Below are 8,831 nucleotides of genomic sequence, written 5' to 3'. Positions count from 1 at the left end.
AAAGACCCAGTTGAACTAAATGTCAAGGACAGTGTACTATTAGTTGCATGTGTTTTCCTATAAGGAAAACTCATGCATGCAGAAGGAATTCATTCCTTGAGGATTGCGTAGTTCTGACAGTGTGTTAGAGCAGTGTGTGAGATCAGTGTTACACTTGGTAATAGGAAGATCACCCAGGAGAAACTGTGCAAGGAAATAGGAGATTGAAGGACAGAGTGGAATACTTATGAGAAGTCTATTTTGCTTGTGAGCATCTGTGAGGATTGTACTGAGAGCTGGCTAGCAGTGAGAGTCAAGGCTTGGTGTAATTCTAAGATATTTCCAACTTGTATGATAATACAGATAGTTGGGTTTTTAGCTGAGGCTTTCCCCTGAGTATTCTTCTGTGTTTCATGTGCATTGATTCTTCCTCTGGTTATATGTGTTTAGCTTGATCTTGCTCAAATCTTTTAAGCTTCTGCAAATTGATTGTAGAAGTAGATTAAAGTATTTTGCTTTAGTTATATTGCATTATCAAGTTAATTGACAATCAGAATTTCTACAAATATTAATATTATTAAATAATGTTAATTAAATAATATTGTTAAATAATAAATATTATTAATTATTTAATAATTATTAATTGTTAATTACCTTACTGGATTCAAGATATGGTAACCACGGGGATTAAAATAACTATTCAATATATGGTAAGCACATAGGCATGAAAGTAACATTAATGTTATTTTAAGTTGGAAATTTAGAAAACTGTAATATATTTATTAAGTTTTAAAAATATTAATATTCATAAAAGAAAGAAAAAAAAATTTAATAGTTAAATATGTAATTTATATTTAGTTTAATTTTTTTCCAAAATCTATCATGACTCTATATATATTTAAAACTATTTGCTATTATATTTTTATGCTCTAAAAATATAAAGAGAAGAGTTTTAACAATCATTATGGTTTTATCTTGTTGATTTGCAAAATTAAAAGAGTTGGTAGTGTGACAAGTATTTTCAACAATAAAAGTATGTTTCATGTATTTGGTTATGTAGCAATTTGTTATATAGCTAATATAGTTTAATTTTAATAAACTAAAAATTGAGTAAAAAAATTAACTAATTAGGTTATCTAGTTATTACTCATTTATTATTTTGAAAATTTAAATAATAAAAAAGTCTCTTAGCTAAGTACTTAGTTTACTCCCAACGTAGTTGTATACAAGCAATTACATTTAATGACAGAAGAAATAAATATAATAAAACAAACTAATTAATTAATTAACTAATTATATTTCACTTTCTATATCTCTTGGGGGTTACCAAGTCCAATGTAGCCATTCCTGGTCCAATATAGCTATAGTTGTTGGATGATCTGCTCTCTCTATTTATCTTGTAGTTATGGTCTGGGTCTTCAACTTGTCGTGACGATGAACCACACCTGTTCTTGTTCTTCAACTTGCCCTGACGATGAACCACACTTGTTGGTTCGAAACAAGTTGACAAATAAATTATGATGTGATTTTCGTAGAAACTCTTCTCAATAACTTGATATAGATCAGAAGTTTAAATTCAACAATAAGTAATTTGCTAGAAAACATTAAATAAACTAAGCTATATATGTTGACAATTTAATTTCGACCTTGTTAAAATCTAAAAATAAACCTATACAGCGTCACTCATTTAATGCCTTATAGCGAACTGTATATTTAATACCAAAAAGACACTGGGCTGTACTCTTTTGTATTTATGTACAGAACCTGTAACGAATGATTTACTTGTAAAACATAATTTTTACAGATTGTCAACCTTCGTTCAAGTTTTGCAGATTTTTAAGATGACCGTTGAACCTTTTATTATAGCCGTGCATTGATAAGCTTTTAAGGTTACAAAATCTTCAACTGGATTTGTTAACACCGAAAACTTCATCAATTTCATAATTCCATATTTTCTCAAATTTTCAACATTCCAATTGAATAATTATATTGCTTCTCAATTTAAACGATATGTGGTCAAATAATTATATAGATCAAAAAATTCATGAAAGTCATTTTATATTCTTTTCAAAATACGTTTAATGTTACTGAGGTTCATTTTTATAGGTATATGCTTCTTATTTATAAGAATTTACAGGGTAAGTTCCTGAGACAGAACACCAAAGGACACCACTCACAAACAGATCACAGATCAATACACCAGTATTTTGACGTGGTTAAAACCCTCAAAGACGGAAACAGTCCACGGCCTGAGTCAACGCGGCCACTTCAGGCAATTTATTAATAAAATAATGAAAATTTACATATGCTTCTCTCATAGATGGATTACCCTACAAATGACCCTCCATGCTCTTTAAATAGAGATCATGAACCAATCGGGTTTTAAGCCACGGATCAAGTGTCGGTAATATCGAGGAGAGAATGAACCATCGGATCACTACATATCATGACCGTCAGATTGTAAGTTACAAAATGTACATAGTAAAGAAACACACTTTACCTAACTCTATACCTAACTCTATACTAGACCAAGTTGTACTTAACTATTTCCAATGTGTCGGAATATCCTAACATCCCCCCTTAAGAACAACTTGGGATATGATTGAAGGATTTACAAATATGACACAATAGGAGAAGGAAGGAGGCACTAGAGCCTATCCCCACTTAGTGAAAACTTCCTGAACTCCAACCATAAATCGAAGTTTAGTGAACTTCGCCTCTGTGAGAGCCTTTGTAAAGATGTCTGCAACTTGATCATCTGTTGAACAATATTGCACTTCAAGAACATTGTCGTGAATGAGCTTTCTGATGAAGTGTATGTGCAGTTCAATGTGTTTGCTGCGCTGATGTTGGGCTGGATCTTTGCATAGCTGAATGGCACTTTGATTATCACACCAAAGTGTAGTCGAATGCTGCTACTGAAAGCCAAACTCTGACAGGATCTGATGAAGCCACAAGGCTTCCTTACTAGCTTCTACGGCACCACGATATTCTGGTTCTGCTGAAGAAAGAGAAATGGCACCTTGTTTCTTCCAAGCCCATGTAATAGGTCCTGAACCAAGAGTGAACACATAACCTGCAGTAGACTTACGATCATCAGGGTCACCAGCCCAATCGGAATCAGTGAAACCAACCAATAGAGGAGCTGCTTCGGCACTGTAATGAATCCCAAACTGAACTATACCTTGAACATAACGAAGTATTCTTTTAGCTGCTTTCCAATGACTTTCACGTGGGTTTTGCATAAACTGAGCAACAAGGCCAATAGCAAAGGAAAGGTCAGGACGAGTATGGGTTAGATACAAAAGTTTTCCCACAAGTTGACGGTATAAGGTAGCATCAACTTCAGGAGAAGTACAAGTGACTAAAAGTTTGACTCCAGACTGAAAGGGAGAAGGGGCTGGCTTACAGTCTTCCATGTGAAAGTGGCATAGAATATCACAGGCATACTTGGACTGAGAAAGGGAAATACCTTCCTTGGATTGCAAGACTTGAAGACCGAGAAAATAATGTAAGTGTCCTAAGTATGTCATTTCAAACATCCTTTTAAGGCTAGACTTCACATGGTTTATAAGGCTGGGATCACTACGAGTCAGGATAAGATCATCAACATAAAGAACAAGAATGATAAGAGACTTGCCCACTTTCTTGGTGTAGACAGTATTGTCAGAATGACACCTAGAGAAGCCAGATTCTAAAAGAAAGTTATCCATTTTGGCATACCAAGCTCGAGGAGCTTGCTTGAGACCATAAAGGGATTTCTTAAGCCGATATACAAGGCTGGAGTCTGTTTGTATAAAGCCAATAGGTTGTTCCATATAGATTTCTTCATGCAAGCCCCCATGCAAGAAGGCGGATTTAACATCCATCTGATGGACTTCCCATTTGAAAGAGGCAGCAAGGGAAAGAACAAGGCGGATAGAGTTCATTTTGGCAATAGGGGAGAAGGTTTTAGTATAGTCAATGCCTTCAACTTGTGAAAAACCCTTATCAAAAAGACGAGCTTTATGTTTATCAACTTTCCCATCTGGTCCATACTTGGTTCTGTAAACCCATTTACATCTAACAAGTTTTCGTCCCTTTGGTAGAGGAACAAGATCCCATGTATCATTTGCCAATAATGAATGATATTCTTCATTCATAGCTACTTCCCAATCTGGATGGCCTGAAGCTTCTGCAAAGGTGTCAAGATCATAATTCACTGAAGCTTGAGCCAGTAAAGAAGAGGCTCTCTCGAACTGAGAACGTGTACGTCGCTGATCTGTAGGATCACCGACAAGATCACCCGTTGCATCCTGAGTAGCATGGATCCATTTTGGAAGCTAAGGAGATGAAGGAGGATCCTGAGAAGGTGGGGGAGGATTTTCATCCTCGCTTTCATCATCTGAAGAAGAAATATTTTCAAAAGTAGAAGAGATAGGGAGAGGTGGCACATCCGCCGAACTAGGCTCCCAGGCCGATATATTTTCATCAAACTTTACATCTCTTCTAATGATAACATTTTTGGACTTAAGTGGAATAAGTCTATATCGTTTGACATCTTCAGAATATCCAACAAAAATACATTTTTCACTCTTTGTTTCTAAAGCTTTATGTTTCTCATCTGGAATATGGGCGCATGCTTCACTTCCAAAAACACGAAAGTGACTTACATCTGGTTTGTTTGAGCTCCATGCTTCTTCTGGAGTGATATTCTTTAAAACCTTAGTAGGAGTGAGATTTATTATGTAATTTGCACAGTTAATTGCTTCTGCCCAATAATTAAGACTAAGTCCTTTAGATTGAAGCATACAATTAGCCATTTCCTTTAAGGTGTGATTCTTCCTTTCAGCTACACCATTTTGTTGTGGAGTATATGGAATAGTATGTTGCATTTGAATTCCATTCTCAGTGCAAAAGTTGATGAATGAGTTTTTAACATATTCTCCGCCATTATCAGATCTTAGCTTAAGAATTTGATGTCCAGATTGTTTTTCAACAAAGGCCTTAAAGGCCAAGAACATGTTAAATACTTCACTCTTGAGTTTTAAGAAGTATACCCAAGTGCGTCTGGAGAAATCATCGATGAAAGTTAGGAAATACTTGTAGCCAAAGAATGAAGCAACTGGAAGTGGACCACATAAATCACTATGCACGAGCTGTAAAGGGGATGAGGCGTGCCAAGAGGCATGTTTTTCAAAACTGTCCCAATGATGTTTTCCGAGGACACATCAGGAACAAACACCATCTCTGCAAGATACCATTGGAAGACTTATCACCATATTTTCTTTACATAGATTCTGAAGAGAGCAATAGTTTAAGTGACCAAATCGCTCATGCCAAAGTTTGCTCACTTCATCATTATGAGAAACAAATACTGAGGGAAGATTTGATGACCCAAAGTGGTGAAACTTATTTGTCCTTGTAGAATCATCAGCAATGCCAGTAGCTAAAATCTGTCTAGGATCTCTTAGGTCCTTAATTACAACATCGTGAGGTGAAAATTTAATGATTTTACCTTCACCTGAATGGGTTATCTGATATACAGATAAAAGGTTGTAGGATAAGGTTGGAACACATAATACATCATTAAACTGACCATTGTCTAGATGAACAGTTCCAGTCCCTACAACACTAAGAGATCTATCATCACCAACATATATATTTTTGGTGTTACAATCATTTAAAGAACAAAACATGGCTTTGTTTTTGGCCATGTGATAAGAAGCTCCAGAATCAATGAGCCACTCATGAGAATGAGAAGAAGAAGATACATTTAGTGCATAGCCAGACTGAGATGCTTGACAACCACATGCAGAAAGTGCCATTCCTGAAGATGAAGTTGAAGTTGAAGATTGCTCCAAATGGATGTTATGCTTCTTCATTGCTGCTTCCAAGGCTTCCATCTTCTTATAGCATTTGGATTCTAAGTGGCCATCTCGATTACAAAATTTGCAATGTCTATCAATCTTCTTCCCTTTGTTTTTATTCGTCTTATCATTTTGTTGAAATGATTTTTCATTTTGAGGCTGAAATTGCTTAGGACCCTTGTTTGGTTTAGGACCATTCTTTTTAGGATACAACTTCTTAGGATTCTTTGGATTTGGCTGTTGCTGGGAGGCTAACGCTTTCTTAGAAGAGTTTCCAAGATGAAGAAGACCAAGGTGTAAGAGTTTTTCTTGTTCTCTTATTAAAGAATCACAAAAGGAATCAAAGGAAGGGGACTTGTAGGTTTGTCCTTGAGAAATGAAGGTTTCTCTTGTAGAATGGAAGGTGGAAAAAAACATAGAATAGGCTGGTCCCAACTTAGTAAGAATGGAGTAGAGAAGGCTACTATCTTCTTTCTCAACCTTAACACCTTCCAAGAGAAGTCTAAGGGTCTTGAACTTGGACAAAAAATCTTCAATGCAAGAAAAATTATTGGGGTCCAATGTAAGCAATTCATTTTCAAGTTGATGGGCTTTAAGTTCATTTTTAATTCCAAAGACTTTAGTAATTTGTTGCAGTGCTTCATCAGGAGTATCAAGTTTTGCAATATGGAATCTAAGATCTGGAGAAATAGACATCCCTATCAACCCACGTGCTTGGTCTTGCCTATTTTCCCATTTAGCTGCCTTATCTTCATCTTTTGGTTTGGTCTCTTGGCCTGTGGCTATTCTGTAATTACCATTACTTCTAAGTAAATCCACAATGTAGGACCACCATTGGAAGTAGTTAGTGCTATCAAGAATGACTTGGCATGGACTTTCCATTTTTAATAGAAACTGAAGCTGTAGATGCTGAAACTAAGTGTACCAATGGAAAGATCTCAAAAAATTAGGCCGTTTCAAAAAAAACGATTCTGAAAACGGCTTCTGGATGAAGAAGTTATGGCTTTTTGAAAAAACATTGACGAAGTCGCCGATGAAGTGCGAGAATGTGCGGAAATGAAAAAATCCTCTCATAAATTAGCTTTGCACCAAGTGAGCTATACAAAAAGTTTGAAAGAGAGAGAGAGTGGGGGGGGGGGGGGGGGGGGGGGGGGGTTGATGCTTTGGGTTGCGTGCTTGCTTTGAAAAAACTCTTTTTCCCTACAAAACAAAAAACACAAAACCCAACACGGACATGCAAAAAAAAGAACGAACCTTGCGGCTCGAAGTTAGCTTTAGCCAGAAACTAAATATTTTCAAAAACGAACCTTGCGGCTCGAAGTTAGCTTTAGCCGGAAACTAAATATTTTCCTCAATGTTTCTGATTTTCTGAGATCACACTAAGGCGCAACGGAAAAGAGCATACGCATGAGAAAAATCCTTCCTTTCTGTTTCTGATTTGCCCAGATCGCACAGAGTCGCAGGGCAAAGAGCATACACAGAAATGAAAGGTATAGATCCGGTAATAAAAATAGCTAAATAAACCGAAACCGAAATAAACAGAGAGAAAATAACTGTAAACTGCAAATAAACACTTTATACCTCCAGATCTTAAAAATGACGCAGCTAGGGCTACTGGAAACCTTTTTGCGTGAAATGAAAGGGGTTCCTCACTGGAACAGATGCCCCCAACACAACAGAGAAGTCCTCTCAGCCCGAAAGCAGTCAGAAACAGTAGATCTAGGAAACGGCAGTCGGATGCAGTTCTACCGGCTTTAGATTTGGATCACCAATAGACGTGGCCCTCAAATAGCTCTGATACCATCTAGGAATTTACAGGGTAAGTTCCTCAGACAGAACACCAAAGGACACTGCTCACAAACAAATCACAGATCAATACACCAGTATTTTGACGTGGTTAAAACCCTCAAAGAGGGAAACAGTCCACAGCCTGAGACAACGCGGCCACTTCAGGCAACTTATTAATAAAAGAATGAAAATTTACATATGCTTCTCTCATAGACGGATTACCCTACAAATGACCTTCCATGCTCTTTAAATAGAGATCATGGACCAATCGGGTGTTAAGCCACGGATCAAGTGTCGGTAATACCGAGGAGAGAATGAACCGTCGGATCACTACATATCGTGACCGTCGGATTGTAAGTTACAAAATGTACATAGTAAAGAAACACACTTTACCTAACTCTATACCTAACTCTATACTAGACCAAGTTGTACTTAACTATTTCCTATGTGTCGGAATATCCTAACATTATTATTATTATTTTGAGGTTATAATATTATAATAATTAATTTAATATAAGTTAAAATATATATAATTAGAGAGTTTGAAAATTATTGGATATATCATTTGTATTTAATGTATTATATTATATTTTTAAAAATATCGCTTAATAATATTTGAAAGTAAAAGAATATTATAATACTTACACCTTTTATAATATTAATATGATATTAAAGGTCAATATATAGTATTAACAATGGGTCATAACCATTTCGTTATTTTTAATATAGTTGAAGAGGAATGTTGTAATGTTTATGGTGGAATTAATTTTTAAAGATTTTTTTTATTGACTATTGATAATGGCTCTAAGGTTAATCAAATATGTAAATATTCAGTGTTATTAATGATTTTTATTTTATTTTACTTATTGCAATTTTGAAAAAATAAGAAGAGCCATTAGGTTAGTAGTCATGTTCGCAATTAAATATTAGTTGTAGTTGAAAAAGGAACAATTAACATAGTCAAAGAAAAGAAGAAAAACTTCTATATTTGAGAGAACATAACTTAACACCAAAATTATCATGATGGGAGAAAAAAGTCATGGATGGAATAAGATGATAGAAAAAAATAAATTTGTGGAAGAAAAAAGAAACTTGGAAAATAAGTTTAGTGAGAGAGAAGGAATGTACTTGAACAAAATAAAGATTTTCAATCTAGATTAAATTGCATAATCCAAACAATCCAAATACCTGAAAATTTCTAGAATGTTAAATCAA

This window comes from Pinus tabuliformis, chromosome 7 (assembly GCF_031772625.1).
Source record: "Pinus tabuliformis cultivar Carrire ecotype Pingquan chromosome 7, CPIR1, whole genome shotgun sequence".
Taxonomy (NCBI): Eukaryota; Viridiplantae; Streptophyta; class Pinopsida; order Pinales; family Pinaceae; genus Pinus; species Pinus tabuliformis.
The sequence above is the reverse complement of the archived record's forward strand: the minus strand, read 5'-3'. Positions refer to the sequence as shown.